Raw genomic sequence first — 12,635 nt, 5'->3', positions numbered from 1 at the left:
TAATTTATATGTTTGTTTTATTTTGCCACACCCTTTCCTTTTCCATTAATCATTTTGGTTCCTGCCTTGTATTCCCAGTTCATGTACAGTCCTGTCCTGCCCTGTTCACGTTTCCCTCATGTCTTGTGTACATGTTCTGGGTTCTGCTTTCTGTCCTGCTTCGGTTCTGGGTTCTTCTAGTCTTGTTTTCTTGTTAGGTGGCTGTTCTAGTCTTGCCTTGTTTCTAGTACTGGATACATATCTGCTGCAGAGCATCCCTATGCAGTTTCTGGGAGGTCTGCATATCTTCAAGGTCCTAGCTCTTGAAAACCGCAGAAGCTACATCAGGGTCTTGGTATGTGGCGCACAAACGCTGGTGCTCAACACCAGGGGGCATGTGGTTACCCTGCATCAGGCACTCAGGGGTGCCGGTCTCCGTACCGCCACCCATGACAATAGACCTTTGAGCTTAACTTCTGTGGCTGGAAAAGTATTTGAAAGGTTATTAAGGGATAAAATTCAAGAATTCCTAGAAAAAACTTGGTTATCAGCAGAGTTTTATGAAGCACAAGTCATGTCAAACTAACTTGATTGCATTCTACGAAGAAGTAGGTAGACGTATAGTGTTGCAGTGGATGTGATCTATTTTGTCAAGGCATTTGATATAGTTCCACACAATAGATAAGTGTTCAAACTCAAAGAAATTGGTCTAGATGAAAATTCTTGTTATTGGGTTGAACACTGGCTTAAAAATAGAGTATAGAGATTTGTCATTAATGGTACATTTTCGAGCTGGACAGAGGTGGCAAGTGATTTAGGGTTCTGTTCTGGGACACCTTCTATTTAACATGTTTATAAAAGCATTGAAAGTCATGTTTCAGTGTTTGCAGATGACTCAAAACTCTGTAAAATAATACAATGTGAGCAAGATATTACTTTGCTGCAGAGGGATTTAGATAGACTGGGGGACTGGGCACTCAAATGGCAGATGTAAAAATCCTTTCTACATCAGTATACTACATGTATTAAAAGTAATAGATACATAAGTAGACGGTTATCAGTTTTATACTCTCAGCAATTGGTATGTGCAGCCTGGATGAGTTAAACCTTGAGGCATATAATGAGTAATGATCTGCATAACAACTCTTATAGAGGTTTACAATTCCTTTGCACCTTTATGTAACCAGATCGCTATATCAAAAACAGATACATTTATGTCAAGTCCCCCTTCCTTTCAAATACATTTACAGGCATTAGGGAGGTTTACCTACTTGTTTACAAGGAATTAAGATCTAAGCTATAATAAAAGTGTTTTGAATTATCTTTTACAACAAATGGACTGTTTTTGTGGAGAATTTATATTTTAATTTTTTCTTTTCTTTTGTTTTGTTTTCATTTTCTGTTTTGCATACTGATGCAGTTCTCATATGTCAGCTATTTGACACAATGCATCTCACATATTGTGACGTGATTTATATTGCTAGGTAGCAAATACTTGTTTGCATCTTGTTTATTCATATTTTCTATTTTTTCCATCTTTTTTCTTTCTTTTTGTACTTTAGAATATAATCTAGTGATATTATCTTCAATCAGTATGTACAAAAAGAAAATCAAACTTAAAGGAAAGGTAGTGCATTCTCCTCCAATAGGGACTCTCATATGGTAGAATACAACTACTAATTTAATCCAATGGTTCTCCCCTGAAAACTTGAATGGCATTTACTGTGTAATCCTACTATTTATGCACGATTCTATGTATTTATATGTTGTACATATTTTTTCTATTGACTGATGATAATGTTTTCTCATCTTTTCACACTGGTGACAAACTAACATATAGGCATATAGTTTATTTGCTTAGACATTTATCTTTCAATTTGGTTTTGATTTTTTTCACCTCTCAGCCTCTTAAACTACATATGCATTATTGCCTTTGCTAAGGAATTATTTTCTCATTTTTGAGTGTGCTAATATCATTTATTTTTATCAGTGAACTTTGTGACTCTCCTTCATGTTCCTTATAATGTTCTAGGTAGTTTTTAGGTGAGGTCATAATACAGTGGCTGCTCCTTTTAGATTATTGTTTCTAAATATAAATTATTTTGCTTTGGGGATTAACTAGTCCTGCACTGCAAGGCTTATCTCAGCAACATTAAATTAATGGAAGCTTATGAGATGTAGAGACAGGTGGGGTTTGGCACACGGCAGAAACCAGGAAAGAAGTCAAACTATTTTAAAACAGTTTGTCTACTTACAATGGGGGGGGCAGGGCTCTCCTGGAATCATAACCACTACACCATGCTGTTATGGTTTTGGTGCCTCCAGTAATCATTTAAACCAGTGGTTCCCAATCCAGTCCTCAAATACAGTCCAGGATATGTGGATCATCTAATTTTAAAAAGAGGAACACCTTAGACACAACAGGGTAATCCTTAGATCCTGGACAAGTAGGGGGTGGTTGAGAACCCCTGATTTAAAACAATCCTCACAACAATCCATCACTATAGAAAATCTATTGTAAGGAACTGTATAGCATTAGGTATTTGGAAAAAAAATAGAAAAAACAATTGACAGTGGTGCTTAAACAATAGATTTTATCTGATTATGATTAGTGCCAAAAATATTTTCACCCTATCATTGAGTAGAAGTTGTAAGCACATAGGACAGATAGAGCAAAAAAATATATATTAAATAATTTATCTAAAGTACTAAGTTCCCAAACCAGTCATGGTCTACCAACAGTCACTATTTTTTCTTTTTGGATACCCCTCCATTCTGGGTTTCCTGTAGTTCTTTTTAACTCCTTCACTACCAATGAGATTTTGTTGAATAATAATTAATACATAAACGTATGATAAAGAGGGCACGGCCTGGAATGATATACTGATATACTGACAGCAAACTCCTAGAGCTCCACGAACCACTAGCCTAACCAGCATACTACCCACAGCTTTCCAGCCACAAGCAACTTGGCACAGCGCTAAAGTGAAATGGCACAAAAGAAGCACAAAAAAGCACATGACAAAAGCGACAAATCCGGGTTTTTCATGGCCTAACAGCCACAACTAATTTCCTCACACATGCAAGATGGGGATCAAGATGGCAGAGGGGGTGGCACTTGCTTCCAGTTTATCCTACACAGGGTGACCTGCTTGTTAACAAGGAGGTCCTGCAGCCCTTCTTGGACAGCCTGTTAGACAAACTCCTGAGCAAAATTAATGCCTTTCTTAAAGCACTGCGATGAGATGTGCAGGATTTGGACACGCATACTGCAAAAACTCCACCATTCGTGGTCCCAAGCCCAGATAAAAAAGGAGGAGGGTTGGGCGTGAGGCTAACAACCTCACCCTGGAAAAACTTCAACTGCTACAGAAATGCTAAAAAGTGAAACAGAGACTAATTTCCTGGTAGATGGAGGACCTCTGACAATTCGGAGACACATGACAATAGGTGGTGAAAGCCAAAAGGAAGCCTCTGAGCCAATTACCCTTCTTTCCACTAGGATAACCCACATCAACACATGTTAGGACCATGTAAGAGACAGGCAAGATGAAGCAGGTAGCTGCCGAGATGAAGAACAACAACCTGATCATACTGGGCACCAGTGAAACCAGATGGACACAAGCAGAACAGAGGAGACTGGAGACAGGAGAGCTGTTGCTGTACTCCGGGCAGGAAGAGAGTGACGCACCCCACATGCAGGGAGTAGGCTTTATGTTGTCCAAGCAAGAACAAAGGGCACTGATTGGATGGGAGGTGCATGGCCCCAGAATCATCACAGCATCCTTCAGAACCAAGCAGAAGAAGGTTAAGCTCAACATCATCCAGAGTTACACTCCAATCAATGATTCCGATGAAGAAGACAAGGACAAGTTTTGAAATAGACTGCAGAAAATCATAGAGACATTCCAAGCCAGAGACATTGTCATCCTTATGGGAGACTTCAACGCCAAGATTGAACCCGACAACACAGGATATGAACAAGTCATGAGGATACATGAGCTGGGAGTGATGAACGATAATGGGGAGAGATTTGCAGAATTGTGTGTGCTTAACAACCTGGTCATTGGATGTAACATCTTTCCTCACAAGCGGATACACAAAAACACCTGGGTATCACCGGATAGTGTGATAGAGAACCAGATTGACCACATCTGCATTAGCAAGAAGTTTAGAAGATCCCTGCAGGATGTTAGAGTTAGAGGAGCAGATGTGGCGTCCAAACACCACCTAGTAGTAGCCAGCATGCAGCTGAAGTTAAAGAAGTACTTGAGGGAAACAACACAGAGTTGCTACATGAGCTGAATGAGAAAGAGAAAAGAAGCGGTGTACAGGCCAGCTGGCAGACAACAAAATAGACACTAAAAACAGCCTGTCAAGAAGTGGTCAGAGCAAAGAAATATCTCAACAAAAAGTGGATCACAGCTGAGACCTTGGACAAGATAGAAGAGAGAAAACAGAAAAAGGCCCAGGTGGAATATGCAGAAGCCCACAGAGCAGTGAGGAAGAGCATTAGGAAGGACAAGAAATACTTATTACTTTAGATTTATTACTTTAGATTTATTAAAGGTAGGGACCCCTTCATTTCATTACTCTCCTAATAGGGACTTAGGTCTCTTTTCTCTCTTTTTCTACGTTTAACATTTGTGGGTTATTCCCCGCTTTGGAGAGTTTTCAGGGCATCCACACCAATCCACTGGCTACCTCCATGTTAGCCTCTGGTTAGGTGTCTCTCTAATTATTTTCTTCTACAAGAAATACTACATAGATGGACTGGCAGCTGAAGCAGAACATGCAGCATACCACAGCAACATAAAACAGCTGTACGACACATCTAAGAAACTGTATGGGAAATAGGAGAACGGAAAGAGAGCAAAGTCTGTTCTATGGTGTATAAGTATATACACCGTATGTCATAAGTAAACAGTTAAAAGATAATAACTTTATTCATTGGAACAACACAACATAAACTGAACTATATACAAAGGAGGGAAGGGGGGAAGGGAGACAAAGACATGAGGTGCAAAGCACCTGAGTAAATAAAATACCACTACCTAACTTAAGTACTAGGTCAAGGATGCTAACACCAAGGTGCTACAGTGGCGAGAAACCCGCCAAGAGCGTGTCAGATCTCGTAGTTCTAGGGTAAGGGCGTACCAGGGCTATATGCCTCGGTGGACAAAATGCCTATTCAGCTTGCTGCAAGCTGTGGCGGAAACCGCCTGAAACTATATATATATAAAGTGTTGCTCCTACAATGAGAGCAGAGCGGGGCTGAATAGACAAGTACACCACTGGACATTCAATATCTAAAAGTGGTAACAGAGTGTGTCTATGCACCACCGGATATTAAATGTCTAAGTGGTAACAAAGTACGTCTGTAGGGATTTAATGCTTGAGTTTATAGTGAGAGCATAAGGTGGCTGGATAGTTCCGTACACCACTGCCTATGAGGTTTGTGTAGATGGTGACGAAGTCCGCCTATGAAGGTATTGTGCATGAAGTTAGGGCTAAAGTATCGAGAGAAGTTGCTAATAGGAACAGTCCGTGATAAGTTACTGTCCAGATTGCAAACAGAATCCCGTGAGCCGATTAACCGTACTAGTGGAAATGTATCCCCATAATCAGGGCGCAAGGTGGGTAGATACACTGGCACGAAAGGTATCACTGCCAGAGTAGTATAAGGCAGGTGGTAGGAAACCGGGTTGCTCCCAAGACAAAGATGGGTGTGTATAATACACTATGTACTGTACCCTCTACGTGTGCCCAATGGGCTGTGAAGTAGAGTCTATTTACAAACGTAGGTTGCGTGTCAAGAGGTATCTATTTAACCAGCTAATCTGTTCAAGCCGGATATAAAGCTGTAAGGTAGAGCCTATTCGAAACGTAAGTTACGTATAAAAAGGTATTTATTTAGCCAGCTAGTCTGTTCAAGCCGGATATAAAGCTGTAGGATGGAGCTTATTCAAAAACTTAACTTACGTGTAAATAGGTACTTATTTAACCAGCTAATCTATCTGAGCCGGATATGAAGTAGAGAAGAATGGTGCCTTCGTGGGTACCAGGTATAGGAAAGAGGTATGTAAGGAGATTCAGAGAGAGTCTAGTGCTAGGTACTAGTGTACCAATGACCCAAACAGGTAGTATATGCAACCCCAATGGGGGTAGTATATCCCCAAAGGGGAATCAGTATGGATGCTAGGTAGTGGTGACCCAACTGTAAGGTCCAGTAGGCCGGGTGAAGGTCTCACCCAAAGTAGGTCTTTTTAGTCAATTTGCGTTGACAGAGTTGGATATGGTCTCCCAGCTGTCTAACCCGACGCGCGTTTCACCTGTGTGTACCAGGCTCGTCAGGGGAAAAGACTTCCCGGGTTAATGGAACTTAAATAGCCCGCTCAAACCCCTGATTGGTTCCTGGGTGCATGAGGGGGAGGAGTCACAATACGGTGGCCGAAAAGGCTCAAAAGGTGCCTGAACGCATTCCTAATATCGGGATGGGGTTCTAACACCCTATTGTGTAGTCAGGATAGTAGTCCCCCTCCAAGGTTGAAAGTGGAGGAGATGAGACAAAGGAAATATATAAATTCGGTGACTGTGGCTGTCAAAATAGATTACTCCTGTTGAAGGAGATAGTCACAATATAGATAAAGTCTCATACGTAGAAATATTGGTTGAGACGTAAATGGTTGTGCAAAGCATAAGGGTCAGGGTGTCCTTCTTTGAGAACTAAGTATAGTATGATCAATAGATCACGGACTGTTCCTATTAGCAACTTCTCTCGATACTTTAGCCCTAACTTCATGCACAATACCTTCATAGGCGGACTTCGTCACCATCTACACAAACCTCATAGGCAGTGGTGTACGGAACTATCCAGCCACCATATGCTCTCACTATAAACTCAAGCATTAAATCCCTACAGACGTACTTTGTTACCACTTAGACATTTAATATCCGGTGGTGCATAGACACACTCTGTTACCACTTTTAGATATTGAATGTCCAGTGGTGTACTTGTCTATTCAGCCCCGCTCTGCTCTCATTGTAGGAGCAACACTTTATATATATATAGTTTCAGGCGGTTTCCGCCACAGCTTGCAGCAAGTTGAATAGGCATTTTGTCCACCGAGGCATATAGCCCTGGTACACCCTTACCCTAGAACTACGAGATCTGACACGCTCTTGGCGGGTTTCTCGCCACTGTAGCACCTTGGTGTTAGCATCCTTGACCTAGTACTTAAGTTAGGTAGTGGTATTTTATTTACTCAGGTGCTTTGCACCTCATGTCTTTGTCTCCCTTCCCCCCTTCCCTCCTTTGTATATAGTTCAGTTTATGTTGTGTTGTTCCAATGAATAAAGTTATTATCTTTTAACTGTTTACTTATGACATACGGTGTATATACGTATACACCATAGGACAGACTTTGCTCTCTTTCCGTTCTCCTCCTTATAACTTAGGGTTACCCCCTGTTCTGTCCTTTGGCACTAACTATCCGGCCACCTCTCTCTATATGTATGGTAAATACAGCAAGCCAGAACAACCTGTCAAGGATAAGGAGGGAAATGTTATCACAGGACTAGTGCAGCAGATGAAGAGAGGCCATCCAAGAAACACCTGGCAACGCGACCTTGAGACAGACATCACAAGTATGGACTACACCTGGAGTCCACTAGAAATAATGGTCCAGGACAAGTGTCTCTGGAGATCTACCTCTGATGGCCCATACCCCGGGAGGGGTGGAGGGCATAAGTAAGTAACAAAGTACTGCAAGAATGGAATAGGAGAATAAACAGATTCTCACAACAACATGGTGGACCATGTCCAGTGCCTGGAACAACAGCTGGTGTCATGCCAAAGCAAAATAATAGACCTAGAGGATTACAGACATAAATGTATGAATACGGAGCATCCTTGAAGATGTAAAGCAAGCTGATCTGAATGAATACCTACAAAGCTTTGTTAAATCCCTTATTCCTGATCTCCCTACAGACATCCTACTAGTGGACCATGTGCACAGTGTGATGAAGCCAAAATGCTTACTGGCAAATGCTCCAAGGGATGTACTCTCCCCCTTCACTATTTCCACACCAAAGAATCGATACTGACAGAAGCGAAATACCAATAATCTCCCCCCAAAATATGCCTCCATTCAAGTCTTCACACACTTACGTTTATCTACCTTACAAAAGAGGCACACATTTAAAGCTCCAGGATCAATAAGATTATAATCATAAGAGTCAATAGAGGCTCAATTAATCCCTTTTAGATTATCCCAACTTTCAGTGAAGAATCACTTAATCAAGTATTTTGAAGATGACCAGTCTGAAGACATTTTCCCCGTATCGCTGTGGACATCACATAATCTAGTTATAAGAGGAGCATCTGCTCTAAAAAACAACTCCCAAGTCCAAAGGGTGCAGTGGCATAAACAACGTTTTGAACTATTACCGAAGCTCAAATCAATGAGCTCATGGCTCAAATGAACAATGCTGCCATAGTCAAAGTCATCTTTATGTTGAAAAAACTGTGATGAGCTATGTGCAAGGTAACAGAGTTCTAGCACAGAGACTTAAACAAATGCAAGAAAATATCTCACATATTATCTCACCATATGGCAACAAAATGAAATCCTCAAGAGAAATCAGTAATGCATTCACAAAATACTATGAATCCATGTATAACTTGTGACAAAATGTTCATACACCCCAACCATCTCTAGAGGCTATCAAAACATATCTGGCTGGATTAGACCTCCCCAATTTGTGACAGTACCTTTTGCTACTCTACAGGCTGATATTTCCCAATAGGAACTTCGGGACATGATAACATAGAAACATAGAATGTGAAGGCAGATAAGAACCATTTGGTCCATTTTTGAAGTACTTTTAATTAGTCCCTGGCCTTATCTTAAGTCTAGGATAGCCTTATGCCCATCCCACCATGCTTAACCTTAAGGACCAAACTTCTGGAATAAAAAGGAATCATAACGTGTCACACATGTCATGTGTCCTTAAGGGGTTAAACCCCCTCACTGTGTTAACCTCTACCACTTAAGCTGGAAGGCTATTCCATGCGTCCATTACCCTCTCTATAAAGTAAAACTTCCTGACATTTTTAAACCTATTCCCCTTTAATTTAAGACTAGGTCCTATTCTTGTGGTAGTTTTTCTTCTTTTAAATATAGTCTCCTCCTTTACTGTGTTGAATCCCTTAATGTATTTAAATGTATTTCTATCATACCCCCCCCCCCTGTCTCGGCTCTCTTAAGACATCGCCTCCAGTGATCTCTCCAGCACACCAAAGCACTATCATAACTAGGAAGCGGAATAGATCCCATATAACCTGCTTACATGATGCCAAAGACCAGCAACAGAAAAAACAGACACGCATTGCAGAATCGGCACATGGCTATTTCGAAAAACTGTACTCAAACCACACAGAAGACAAGCATATCTAGCAGGCAATCTCCACTCAAAACTACCGGTAGAAGCATTAGAAGACCCCATAACTATGGAGGGACTAGCACTGGCAATCAAGTCATCGAAACCGGGGAAGAACCCAGGCCCCGATGGACTGACTATAAGCTACTACAAGCAGTTCTCAGATATTTTACTCCTATATTTCCTCTCTACTCATAACTCATTGACGCAGGGGCAGAAGCTCCCATCCCAGACACTCGAGGCAAACATAGCCCTGGTACCTAAAGGGGGAATGGACATGGAGCATTGTGCCAACTACCGGCCTATCTCCCTATTGAACTGCGACCTGAAGCTATTCACCAAAATCCTGGCAACTAGGTTGACACCTTATTTACCAACCCTGGTAAAGCTCGACCAAGTGGGTTTTATACCGCACAGAGAGGCAAAGGACAACACCTCCAGGACTATATTCCTGATCCATCACGCAGAGAAGGCATTTGACAGAGCATGCTGGGACTTCCTATTCCACACTCGCTGTGCACTGGGAATGGGACTGAATATGTACATGTGGATAAAAGTGTTGTATGTCAATCCCTCAGTGAAGATGTGCTTACACAGACACATTGCAAATCCGCAATGGGATACGAATGTGCTGCCCACTATCGCCGCTACTGTTTTTCCTAACCCTTAAACCATTCCTAAAGGTGATCAGGAGAAATCCAGACATTAAGGGGCTTGAAGTAGAGCCCTCGACACGCAAAGTGGCACACCAAGATTGAGATACCAAACACTCACAAGACCGAAACTGGAAGGTGGTTTGGCAGTCCCTGACTTCTAGCTATATTTTGAGGCATCCCACCTACAACAGACGTTAGAATGGGTTAAGGATGGGGTAGTAAAGCCATGGAAGGAGATCGAACAAGCTCAAACTGGCGGTTCCCTGAAAGCATTAACATGGATGACCCCAACAGTGGGAAGACGTATGTCACACCACCAACCACTGGTGAAGGCCATTCTGGAAGTGTGGCACAGAATAACTTTGAAGATGGGCCTCTCTTCCTTTCCTTCCCCACTATATCCACTTACGAATAACCCTGAATTCACCCCGGGTATACATGAGCATTCCAATGCTTGACTCCACAAACACACATCCAAATTACACAGATGATGACAGGAGACAACATTAAATCCGTTAGTGACTTTATGGACGGTTCACCCACTACCTTCCTACATAGACTAAAATACGAACAAATGCGACAATTCCTTCACAACATTCCACAAAAACCCAACCTAAGCAGACCTCTGACATCATTTGAAACCCTGGGTACAGACCCAGAACCACTCATACTTGCCATCGACCACATATACTCACTGCTCTTACATAACAGGAACCTTCCACTACCTACCTACATGGGCAAATGGGAAACAATGCCTGAAGACACATTTACAGGCCAACAATGGAGCAAAATATGTGATATTACCCACCACTGTGTGCTCTGGTGAGTAAGACCCAAGAGATGGCATACAAGGTTCTAACCTTGTGGTACAAAACACTGCAAATCTTGCAGAAAATGAACCCAGACCTAAGTGACAGGTGCTGGTGATGCCACACTGGTGTGGGCACATTCCTGCACATATACCCCAAGATTATCCCATACTGGTGAGCAATCAGCAAGGTGTTACAAAAGTTCTCCAATAACCCCCCGCTTCAAGTCTTCCACATACCTCCTGCACTGCAACACGACACAGACAGCCAAATACAACAAATCCTTAACCATAAGGATTTTGAACACAGCAAAACATGTCTTGGAAGACTGACATACCTCCTCCATTGACAACCTGGTTTGAAAAAATGGAAGTACTACGTGGACTGGAAGACTTGACACTTACAGCACAGGGAAGTTCACAAACGTACCTAGACATATGGACACACTGGCTATTAGAGGTCTACCGCACGGACTTCCAAAACATGCTGACATACGGACAAAAGGGGGAGGACACGGGAGACGAGGAGGGTACCACTCCAGAATGGACTCTGACTTAGATGGTGTCTCAGGTCACTGGCACACAAGGGCTGGAGACTGCCACTCATCCACCTTATCTTATTACTCTCACCTGATCCGCCACGGAGGACGGGAGAGAAAGGGTAACTGGTGACAGGGACCAACATGGGAACCGGACAGGAGACTGCTCTTTGGGCCACCTGAACTACCATCTCACCAGAAAGCACATTCACTACGCTTTACTGCAAGGCACTGAGAGAAAGAGACAACAACATCCTAATGTGTAACAATGACCCCCGATAACTGCATACTAGCATAAGGTTCTACGGTACATATACCGAAACCAGAACTAAATAAGAGATGGGAAAAAAAATAGTGTCTGGTCTCTGAGCAAGACGGACATGGACTCTATATGTAAAGGACAAAAAAGGAAGAAAAGATTTGCCCAGACCAAGATATACGGATAACAGACTAAAAGTTAACTTTTATTTGTTAGAATTAAAATTCATAATAGTGAGGAAGTAAGTAAAAGATCGTACAGACTCCCTACAACAAAGGTACCTTGATAAGTGCAAGATAAAGCACTACGCTGTCTAAAGCAATGATGTTGCAATGTGACTATTAGTTGAAATATGTACTGGCAGAGACTGGACAGTGTGTGTCTCATTCTGCTTCCCAGTGGTAAAACTAATTTAGCACAGACTGTTTAGTGAGTACAAAGATTGTAGTACAGACTCCCTAGAGCAGTGTTGCAATATAACTCGTAAGATTGCTGGTGGAGACTAGAAAATAAATATCTTGTGCAGTTTCTCAATATATAAAGCACACACTGTTCAAACTTACTGTTGCTGTCAGAGACTAATGCATATAAGACTTTTGAATAATTGTATCGTGTAGGTCACTGATGAAAGAGACCAATCAGGTGTTAGTCTCTTTCAATTACACAATAAAGAACTATTCCTGTACCTGCCCGAGACTATTTGTTGTACGTCTTTTGCAGCTTCCCAATAATAACAGGTGATGCAAAATGTATTGCACACACTGAACAGATATCTGAACTGTGCCTTCAAGGGCACCTGGACTCAACAAGTGAGCCAAAACTAACTGTCTGGATTCAGCGGTGCTAAAATTTTGAACTGCCCTGATAGCAAGAGAAAAGATTGGTAGGATGCTGCACTTATCGGCCAGAGAGTAAAATATCCACTGATCTGGCCTACATGGGCACCTAAGTAG

This window comes from Pelobates fuscus, chromosome 3 (genome assembly GCF_036172605.1).
Source record: "Pelobates fuscus isolate aPelFus1 chromosome 3, aPelFus1.pri, whole genome shotgun sequence".
Taxonomy (NCBI): domain Eukaryota; kingdom Metazoa; phylum Chordata; class Amphibia; order Anura; family Pelobatidae; genus Pelobates; species Pelobates fuscus.
This window is presented reverse-complemented; position numbering follows the sequence as displayed.